The sequence below is a fragment of the Serinus canaria genome, chromosome 9 (genome assembly GCF_022539315.1).
Source record: "Serinus canaria isolate serCan28SL12 chromosome 9, serCan2020, whole genome shotgun sequence".
NCBI classification, from domain to species: domain Eukaryota; kingdom Metazoa; phylum Chordata; class Aves; order Passeriformes; family Fringillidae; genus Serinus; species Serinus canaria.
In genome coordinates, this window is record NC_066323.1 from 251,613 (window position 1) to 262,834 (window position 11,222).

The 11,222-nt window shown below is 48.0% G+C and overlaps 1 long non-coding RNA gene across 8 annotated transcripts in view; it reads left to right on the forward strand.

Annotated features, from left to right (window-relative positions):
- LOC108961852 (uncharacterized) overlaps window positions 1-10,500 on the forward strand; it is a 50,529-nt gene extending 40,029 nt beyond the window's left edge. For all 8 annotated transcript variants that reach the window (XR_007778223.1, XR_007778226.1, XR_007778227.1 and 5 more), the window contains one exon: window positions 696-10,500. This is a non-coding gene — a long non-coding RNA (uncharacterized LOC108961852). The remainder of the gene's footprint in view (window positions 1-695) is intronic.
- The last annotated feature ends 722 nt before the right edge of the window (window positions 10,501-11,222 follow it).

Here is an 11,222-nt window from a genome sequence, read left to right on the forward strand (position 1 = left end):
AGCAGCCGTGCCTGCCCAAAGCAGCAGGGCATGGGGCTCAGCACGTCCTGCCAGCCTGAGGTGTCCTCCTGAGGGGACCAGGGCCTTTAGATACCAGCCCTTAAACACCCTGTGCACAGTAAAGGGTAAAGGGACTGGGCCCCCTAAATGGGGGATGGACAAGCCCAGAGGCTTACCTTGCCTAATCCTTGGGCAAACACGCTCAGTGTCTGCTGAGTCCAGCAGCTGATCCCACCCGTGCCAGCACTGCCCTGCACAGCTGGCCCGGGGCTCCCAGGGGACAGAGGGCACCTGATCCCAGCCTGGAGTTCCCTGGGAATGGAGAGAGCCCCCTCCCCACCTGGGGTTCCCAGGGACAGTGGACTTCCAACTTGGCTGTGGCCCTTAGCAGTCAGAATTCTTGGAGGAGAAAGTCAGAGAGAGAAGACAAATGTGAAGCTGTTGAATGTGTTCAGCCCTTCAGCAGAGGGGTTGAAGAGTTCACAGTGACAGCTGAGATAAGGCCAGCCTGCTGGTGGGCCCCAAGCTGCCCCTGCCCCACCAGCCTCCTCCTCCTCCTGCAGTGAACACCCAGCTGCCTCACCCCACTGTTAACCATGTCTAGATTCAGCACAACCTAACAGCACAGAATTATAATACCCTATGGCATGGAAATGGGTCAGAAACAAACTCTGTGTCTTTCTGTATTAACACAGGTGCCACTCCTGGCTTGGAGGGTTCACAGCTCTGAGATTTCGCTGCTTATGACTTGAAGCAACCAGCATCACCTCAGGCTACAGGCAGAAAAATTTCCTTGAGCCACATTGCCTCTCTGCTAGACAAACTGCAGAAAGATAACTTGCTCCCAGAATGTCAGGGTTGTCTGGCCACCTTCCAAACAATCGCTGCATTTCATGCTTGAATGCCTATCAGTGAATTTCCAGTACAAAATGTGAACAGAGACAACCAGAAATCAAGGTCTGGTGTTTCCTTTGCAGCTCTCCAGAGGGGAGGGCTGTTGGCATCATATATTCAATCCCTCAGCACCAGCAGACACAGGTCAGTGACGAGACAGGTGAAAGAACAAGGCCTGAGGTCAGCAGATGCCCGGGACAGCCACTGAAGCTGCCGCTTCCAGGAGCTGAGGCTGCTGCTCTTAGGGAAACAAAACTCCTTCCTGCTAGTGAACTTCTTCAGTTACCACACAGAAAAATGTAAAAAGCCAACCAACAATCCCCTAGCCAAGTGTTCCAGGTGGAAAAATATCAAAAATCAAGATGAGATGGACATGGCATGTCTCCTGCCTGGAAGTCCTGGGAATGTTGGTGTCATGCCTGGTCAGGCAGTGCTGGTTGGACACAGAGTGCAGCCAGGAGCGTGCTGCTCACCCAGCAGCCTGATCCACATCCTTCCTGTGGCTGAAGGGGATGCAGGTGGAGCCTGGGTGGGGCAACTGCCAGGTGTTAGGAAAGATCACTTATGCCCACAGGTCACTTCCCCAGCAAGGTGTACCTTGTTCCAGGGGTGCTGGAGCCCTCCCCAGTGGAGTGGGACCTCAAGGGGGTTGAGAAAGCCCTTGGAGCAAATAAGGTGAATGGCACCAAAGCCTTTGGAGAAATCCATTTTGGTGAATGTTGTCCACCCATAGTTCAGAGCCACTCTTAGCAGCGAGGCAGTGTGGGCAGGCAGAGCAGTGTTCTGTCAGGATGGTGCAGGTCCCTTTGCTGTGCTACAGCTGAAGCCCATAACATGGAGAAAGGGAGCCTCAGTTGCAGGGCTGGGCAGGCAGGGTCAGATCCTGCCACAGTTTTGACTCACAACTAGACAGACTCCGTACTTTTCAAGTTGCAGAACTTAAGCTTTTTGCATTTCAGTTCTGCAAATGCTACTCAGTGGTTTTGCCACTTTTCACCTATTAAACTCTTTGGGTTTATCCATGCTCCATCCAGAGTTCCAGCCGTTAAACTCTAATTTTTCTGCCTTACCTCACTTGTAAGTGGAGGAGGTCACCTTCAGAGAGGCTGGTTTAGAGAACAGTGGTGGTAGCCATGGAGTGCCCTATCCAGTGAAGTCTCAAATGAGAGATAGGATGGCTCTGAAAAGCATGGTAGAATATTTGAAAATTAAGATAATACCTGCTGCTAGTGTGAGATTCAGAAGTGCTGCTGCTGAACAGCATTTCCATGCCAGGAACCTGCAGCAGCTGCTATGGATGCAGATCCATCCTTCAGCTGATCCTACAGCATGGGTTCTGGACTCCTCCAGTTCTGGGACTCCTTCACCTCTGCATCACCAGGATTTCTTCAGCATGGTCATTAACAGCTCAGACACACCTGCCACACCTTGCAGCACACGCCTCTGCATTCCTCGCCCTGCTCCAAGACATGCTTTGTTCATGGGCTCAGCTCTCAGAGCTCCCACTCACCCTGTGATTCACATGGGATCAGCTTATATGAAGTGCTGGCAAATTATGGTCATGATGGGTTTAACCCTAGCCCTGTCCTTGAAAGAACAGATCCTGTCACCTAACCGGTACTTTTGGGAGGTTATTTTACAATTTGTATAAAGAAAAAATGTACTGGAAATACCTTATCTGTAGTGACAATCTCTGGACCTCAGTACACACAGAAATCCATCAATGTCCATTGTTTGACATGCTTTTGTCTGTTCTATAACCCGTGATCAGAGTTCACAAGCTTTCTCCCAGCCTGTGCCCAGCTTTTAAAGCTTTTCCTGCCATCTATCCCGTTTGCCAAGTCTCCAGTCCCTGAGTGCTGCCAGTGTTGGGGCAGACAGCTCTGTGTGCAGGGATGCAGTACCTGGGAGCTCTGATGGAACAAGCTCAGGGCCCCAGCACCTGACCCTGGAGGGTGCCTGGACTCTGAAGCTGGCACAGGCAAGATGGAAAATGATACAATCTCCCCCTTTCTCATCCTTGTTCTTACACAGCACAGCAAATCAAAACCTCAGACCAGCACAACTCCTATTGTTACTTGTTCTGCAGTCTAGAGGGAAATAAAGGAGTCCCAGCTCCTCATTTCCACACGAGTGGGAACCAGTAGTGGTTGGCAGACCAGTGGCTGGTTTCTAGACTTGGCCAAGGGAAAGATCTGAGTCCTTGCTTAATATTAAAAACATTGGCTTAGGCTGATTTAATTTCCCCATTTTTTATTCTACTCTCAAATTTTATACCTTTATTTTCAGTTTAATCCTTTCTTTCTAAGGTTTACATGGCATCATCTGCTTCTCAAATACCTTTGTCCTTTAGCTAGTTTTACGAGCTGCACTTTAAAAGTGGACACTCTGTGATCATCACAAAAATCCCTCCTTCTGGTATTTTTGCTAGCGTCAGTCCCCAGAACATGGGCCTTAATGAAGGGAACATATTCCCTACTGATGTGCCAGACAAAAGTTCATGGCTTTGTCTTGCTGAAAATGAAGTCTTGATTATTCATGCAGTTCCCAATTAGTCATTCCACACCCTTGAATTATTTCTGACAGATGTGAAATGCCTTGTGCTGAATTCCTACTCCAAGGAACCTTCTGCATGACTGGTTTATCAGTGTATGCAAGCAGACTCATGATTTACAGTGCTTCATCATCATGGCATGTGTAACACTGATCACGATGACTAGGGAAACCAGACCCACCTATTTTTGGTCATAGGCTCAGACCCTCCAAAATCTGCCAGCAGCTGCACAAGAGGTGCTCACACAGGGCTGGTGGGTGCACAGGGAAAGCCAGCTGACGCTGAGGATCTCAAGAATGGATTGTCTGAGGGCACATAAATTCACTCTCACAAGTGCTAACCTGAAGGCCCGTTTCTGTCACTTTTCACTTTCTTGCTTTGTCTCTGCTGCCAGGAGGGCTTTTCCTGCTGGCTGTGTCCTCAGCTGAGGTGCAGGTCACGCGTGGTTCCTGCCCCTGAGCCAGCCCTGGAGACCAGAGCTGCCCAGCAGGGAGGGAATGCCCAGCTTGGTGCCCTTACCTGCTGCTGGCAGTGCTCTCTGCTGTGTTTCCCTGCGAGGGAGTTTGTGCACATCTCTCCACACATCGTCAGAGGCACACAGAAACTCTCCTCCACAGCCTGCAGAACACAGGTGGGGGCTGTTTCCCAAAGGCTCTGAGACTTCTAAAATCAGCGGTCCCCGGGCTGGCCAGAGTACATTTATTTTCTCCTACAAAGAAAAGGCCTTTCAGGGAACCTTCTCTGGACAAGAGCCTCCTCCAAAGCAGGAGGGCAGCTGCAGAGAGGGTGCTGTGGGGGTACAGACAGCTCAGAGCTGCTCTCAGCTGCACCCACTGTGCACCAGGGACAGGAGCACAGCTCACCTGCTGCCTCTGGGACAGCCTACCAGCACAGCAGGGCTTGTTCTGCTCAGAATCACTGCCCTGCAGCTGCCATGCGTGCACCTCTCTGGAAACAGAGAGTTTCCTTCCCAAAGGGAGCTCTGAGCTCCCCTTGCAAAGCCCCAGCAGCCGTCCCTGTTGGCACACCTGCACTGAAAGGGCTGACTTGCTCTCACTGCTGCATTTCAGCAGCATTCCTGAGCAGGTGGCCAGGCCTGGCTCCATATGAGCTTAAAGACCTCTGCAATGGGAGATTTTAGGCTGGGATTCCACATTTTTCTCCTGAAGAAGTCTCTGTCACTGCAAAACAAAATAATAGTACCCAAAGCCCTGTTAAAGTCATTGTAGTGATTCCAAAATCCATGATTCCTCTGGCTAATTAAAAAAGCTCCAAACTCGCTCCAGGTCTTACAACTATAAATTTGGTGTTTGCAGTGGTGAAACTCCCCCTTCTTTTTATCCACAGATGGTCATGATGATATGTTTTTGTTCAATAATTAATAATTTTTGTGTCATGTTTGACTTGGTTTGGGGATTTAAATTGCATACCTCACTGAAGGGAAACCCTAATTGAGATACAAATCTGAGCACACCTGTGAAAGCCTTCAAGTTCTGTGTACATGCCTAAGTATAAATTTTTAAATGTATGTTTTACTACTTTAAAGGCATCTACACAGGATGTCAGTGGAGGTTGATCTGTCATCACTCTGTCTTGTCAGCAGACCCACTGGATTCTGACAGCTGAACAGAGGCCATTAATTAAAATTGCCAGGTTTTGTCAGACCCTTGACATGCTCCCTAGATAATTCAGTCTCATGCATTTCAAGTGTTTGCAGCAGGAACAAGACTAACTACTTCAATTTCCCTGCTCCATTCCATGCCTCTCTTTCTAAGAAAGAGGATTTATTCCTGCAGCAATAACCCTTTGCATTTTGAAGCAAGGGTGTTGGTGCAACTTGGTTCTGCATTGAGAAGTGCCAGGGTTTGTGATGACTCCTCAGAGGGAAGCTGTGCAAAGGTCCTGGCAGTGACTCCCCACCCTCAGGAAGGTTTCAGGGATAATGCCACAAGTTTTGCAGGAATAAAGAGCTTTTTCTTACTGTTCTAAGAAGATTCTTTGCTAGAATAAGCAAACAAGGATTGGAGCTGACTTCAGGTCCCTCTGCTCCCACAGCTATCCACGCTGGAGCTGGCAACTGCTCCTGGGGAGATATGGCTCTCAGCCAGTCATCCTTAAAGGAGAAGTGTTAGTTTTGCATGTAACTATGACCTATTTTTAAATTTTTGCTATATATATAAATTTACTCTTTATAACACATCCATGGACCCTTTGGAGTGCCTATGATGGAGAGCCAGTGGTCAACCCTTAGACTCATGTTTAGAAAACACCACCTTTGTTTGTTTTACATGTTTATAATTGTCTCTGGCTATATTATCATTTGTGAATTTCCACAGTAGCCTTCAAAGTAATGGTTTTCTGGATAGTAACATTGCAAAAAGCACTTAAAATGTCAAATACAAGAACAGTTGTTTGCTTCTTCTTGCTACTACAACCTACCACAGATGTAAATCATGAGCCATATTGCTACAGCTTCTGAAATCAAAGTAAAGCCAAATAATGTACAGCCCAACACAGACATATTCCCTAATGACACAGAAGTGTGGTGCTCCAGCCCCCATTTCATAGGAGAAAAGGAGGATATAGGATAAGAGGTCAGTGCCAAGGTCTCACTTCCCTGGTGGTGACTGCAGTTTTGTATGGGACACTCTGCTCCTTCCATGCACTGCTCAGAGGTGGATCCTGTGCAGAAACCCCTTCTCTGCCCCCGTGGAACAGAGGGTTTTGTCACCTTCACCACGCTCAGCTGGAATGTCCCAGATTGCCTCTGGGGCCAGCTGAGCTGCAGCAGAGCACGGAGAAGACAGGTTTCAGGTAAGACAGCAGATGCAGTTTGCACACTTGTGAGGTTTGCTGGAAGTCACACCAGTAATGAAAATGTTCCAAGGAGAATTAGGGGGGCCCCCTCCATGTGGGCTCCCTCGCCTGCAGGGAGGCAGCTGTGGAGGCAGGCATCTGCTGTCTCGATGTTGCAGAGGATTTCCCCACAGCTCACCGGGACTCAGGGGTGGGCTTAGAGACTCTGTTGCCCATCCCATTGTCTGCACAAACTGACACAGTAGCCAGGTCCCTTCTCATGGGCCTGCCCAGGGAATGAGGGACTCTGGGCCTCCTTGGGCCATCTCTCCCCTCATCAGCCGACCTGAGGAGTTTGCTTTTGTGCTTCATGGAATGGCAGCATCTCACAGGAGCACTTGGTGTTAGCTGGTGCACAGCACTGGGCTCTGTGAGGAGTAAGCATAGTGCTGAATTACAAGGTGGTGTGAGTAAGAGCATCGCCACCGTCAGCAGATCTGTGAGGTCAGCAGGTTTACATTCCTTCAGGTCAGAGAACAGAACAAGTGTGATCTTATCCCCGTGCCAGTTCCTGCAGCCTGCACCCACCGGCCCTGCTCCGCAGGAAGGGACGGAGACCAGGGAACAAACAGGCACAGGCAGCCTCTGTGAGAATGCAGGGGAGAGCAAGCACACTGGTTTTTTTCCCACAGCATGAAACAGCCAGCATGTTCTGCCAAAACCATAAATGTTCCCTTGGGAAACCGGGCTGTATTTATGAGGGACTGCGAGATCTGCTGTCTGCTCACCTGGGGAGCAGGAGAGGGATTCTGTTTAAAGTAATGGATCCAGTCTGGTGTCCAACCCTGCCATGCCACGAGGGAGAGGACAGCATAACAGAGGAATTGCATTTTCCTTCTCCTCACTTGTTATTCTGTGTGGTCATGTATTAATTCTTAAACTCAACTCTTTTAATTATTTTTATAACCCTTACTGATGTCACTCTGAATATTACTGTTATCCTTATAAATACACAACCTCCTTTCTCTAGAAATTTTAGCCATCCAGCTAACACGCCCTATGACTTTGAAATCAGTACAGAGAATTTATCAACAGAATTGAAAATTAAATTAAATTTAGGATGAAAGCCATACCTTACACCCTCAAGGCTTATAAATTTAGTTTTGTCCAAGATATAAGTGCATGTCCCCAAAATGAATATAATTCTGAAAATTGCTTATGTTAGTCAGACAGAGCCAGACAGTTTTAGAGGCATACATATGTGAGCAAAAAAAAAAGTTATGGTTACAAAGGCACATCCTGGATTACAGAAAACAAATGTCATATCATACAGAGATTTCCATAAGGGTGGGAATTGCTCAGGATTGGCATGGGTCAAGCATAACTTTAAATGCTATTCCTTGGGCAATATCCAAAGGATCAGACTCCATATGAACACCTTTGCTCACTGTAACCTACGCAGTATCTAGATAAGTGTTGAATACATAAATAGGTTTTTATATTGATGCCAAACCCAAACACCTACAGATGACTGCACCTATTGGGTATCAAAGATAGAAGTCAATTTCTGAAGACCTACTTGGATAACAATTATCCTTTTTGATGCATAAAACTTGAATAGGGCTCTGGGAATTAGCAACATAAAAATAATGTTGGTGATGAATTTAAAATGTTCCCCAAACAAGGAATTATAAGGAAGACTTGGGAGAGATCTTGCGGTGAACTTGGATCTTTCCACAGGTTTTAATTCTGAGTATTAGATTTTTCATAATCTCCAGTGGTTACTTGGCAACTGCTGTGGGCTGTTGACTAACCCATCTGGGCAGCACAGAGCTCCTGCCACAGGGCAGGACCCCTCAGCTGCACGTGGGGCATCCTGACTCTGCCTGTGCTGCTCCTGTTGTACACCTGCAGATCTCAAACAATGAACAATGCTTGATAGTCATCGACCTGATTTCAAAAATGGAGCAACTGTGATGCAATGGGATGAAGAAACTCACTCGATACCATTGAATCAATTGATGTCCATGCAAGGATTGGACACATTTCCTCATTCTTGGTGCCATTTGTAACTTACCACAAAAGAACACTAAACCCACTTCTTATGGCCATTCTCCATGCTTCAACAGACCACGGCATCAAAGGACTAGGCAATAAATCTTCCCTTCTCTCAGTTTGTTTTTTTAAAAGAATGACTGTTATGAGAGAAAAGAGGGCTTCAGCAGCTGCAGGAAAGAGCCCGCACTGTGCATTCTTTCACCATGTAGTCCCTCTCACATTCTGCCTTTCTGTTCCCTCACTGTCCTCCTCAAGAACCCTGAGTCCAACCAAGCATTAAGGCCTGCAATGACATTGCTATGGATCAGATTCTGATCACTTTCATCATTAAACCCTTTTGTTAGTGTGTGAACCAGCATCCTGCCTAGTGAGATTGCTCATAGACCAGAAACATCGTTGCTGTACAGTACCCAGCTTTGGATTTGCAGAACCCCAAATTTACCATGTGCTACTCTCTATAAACATGACTTCAAAAAAGAGGGATTGTCCTGGAGTCACGATCCTACCAGTAGCAGCCTGTGAGAAAGCTTTTTCTTTTACAGCTGAGTGGGCCAGTGCCAGTGCCAGTGGCCCCTGCAGCAGAGCGTGCCCAGGTGGAGCAAGGGCCAGCAGACATTACCAGGCTGTGGGTTTCATTTTAGAATTTCAGCAAGAGCAGTCTGAAAAGTGTTAAGTCTAATGATTTACAAAGTGAAATCAGGTTACAGGGATCCTACCTGTGTGCAAGTCTTTATGAGTCATAGGAGGAAGCAAACCACAGTCCTTATTCCACAGGGAAAAGCCATATGGACTTGTCACTTGGGGTTCTTTGTACAGAATGCAGGTCCCTGTCGGGTTCCTGTCACTGGCTCAATTTCACATCCCACAGTTTGTCTTTGGGAGCAAAATTCCAGATCTACCCAATTCTACCTAGACTGATTTCAGTTGATGTGCCCTCAGTGCACACTGTGCTGCCTTCACCCTGCCAGAGTGGCTCTGGCTCGCAGCCCTCCAGGTGCTGAGAGCTTTGATCAGCAGCTCTGGGGAGCCCTGAGGCTCCCTGGCAGCCAGCAGCACTGACCATCCACAGAGCACCTTCTCTGCACCCAGCACATTCCTTCTGCTGGCACACACGCAAAGGGGGAAGGAGGGATGAGAAAGCAATTCTGATAGGGAAAGATATAAACAGAAAATGTGGGAGGGAACTGAAAGCATCTCTCTTCTCCTTGCACAACTTCAGCTCCAGCTTTCCAAGTTTCTGCTGTTCATCACCTCTTCTACATGCAGAACAGAACCTCGTTTCCCTTGTCAGAGAAACACCTTGTCTGAAGAAGTACAGCCTTGAAAATCCTTTAGTCATTTAACACTCAAAACAACTTTTCCACCCCATGTCCTACATGGTACCAATTCATCTGCAAAAACACAGATGGAGAAACAACAGGCTAGTGCAACGTGCATCATCCACTGCAAAATATGCTCACGAGAGCTTACACAGGGCACTGCTCAGTGTTCACAGGAGTAGGCAGGAGATCAGGAAACCTTAGATTTTACTTTGGGCATTGACTTGGTCTGAAGTTTTGAGCAAAGGGGAATAATTTCCAATTTAGGTTTCAGTTTTACTGTCTGAAAAAAACTAGGAGGTATCATTTATAAGGCTTGGAGAACTTCCACAAAATTTGCCTAAAATCCACCTGTTAATTACATTTCAACAGAAGCTGAGATGTACCTGTGTACCCCTCACAGAAGCAGCACTCCAGAAACAGTTCATGGTACAGAAGAGATGGCATATTTCTTTTAACAACGGGGTGAAAAATGGTGCTTAAGGCCTGGTTCTGCAAAGTGCACTGGAAGAAAACAGGTATTTCCTTATGCATCATGCCCTAGGAAAAGATATTTAAATATGTCTGTGTTCTTAAAAAGAGAAATTTCAAATAAATTCTGTATGTACTGCCATGCTAATCTGAACAGCATGCCTGCATGCAGAAATTTAACTTTTAAAAAACTACCCCCTTTTCTGCTGCTTGTGTGTACATTGGTATTACTCAACCTTCACGTTCTTACAGAGCTCACTGTGAGCCTTCCCACATGCTAAATCTATCCTAGTAGGTATTTACTCACCATTAGAAAAGTCTTAACCACATGAGTAAACACAGAAATATTTGCCCAGGTTAACTGTGATATTGGGCTATGTGGAATAAAACTACACTGTTCTGTATTTCAGCCATCTGCTTCCACAGAACTTTTCTTCCTCTGGCTTCTCCTGACCTATGTGCACTCCCAAAGAGGCGGCTGGTGTGACCTACATGCACTCCCAAAGCCTCCCTGTGCCAGGGCAGGCTCCCCCGAGTGCCACTCCGACTGACCGAGGCACAGAGTCCCCCCAGAGCACCAGGCAGGCCCTGGCTGGCTGCTGCAGGAGCTGCTGGCCACAGTCCCCTCAGCTGGCTCGAGAAGAGCAGGAGCACGTTCACCGCCCCAGCCTGCACCTCTGACAGCAGTGTTTTCTCAGAGCCTGCATCCCTTCCTTCAGCAAACTTGCACACAGCCTTGTGCCCAGCTGGTTCTGCGCTGGCTCGGTCACGTAGCATTCCATCAGTGCTGACAATGGGGCTGCTGGGGACAGGTGCCACTGTCACAGCAAGAGCCACAGCAAACAGCCCCACGGCAGGAGGTGAGCTCTGTCACACTGTGTGCCCTCCCCGGGCAGCACCGTGCCACCTCCTGTCACCCACAGGGCAGTGTCACCTCTCTGCTGAGCCTGTCCTGACCCACAGGGCAGTGTCACCTCTCTGCTGACCCTGCCCTCACCCACAGGGCAGTGTCACCTCTCTGCTGAGCCTGTCCTGACCCACAGGGCAGTGTCACCTCAGTGCTGAGCCTGCCCTGACCCACAGGGCAGTGTCACCTCAGTGCTGAGCCTGCCCTCACCCACAGGGCAGTG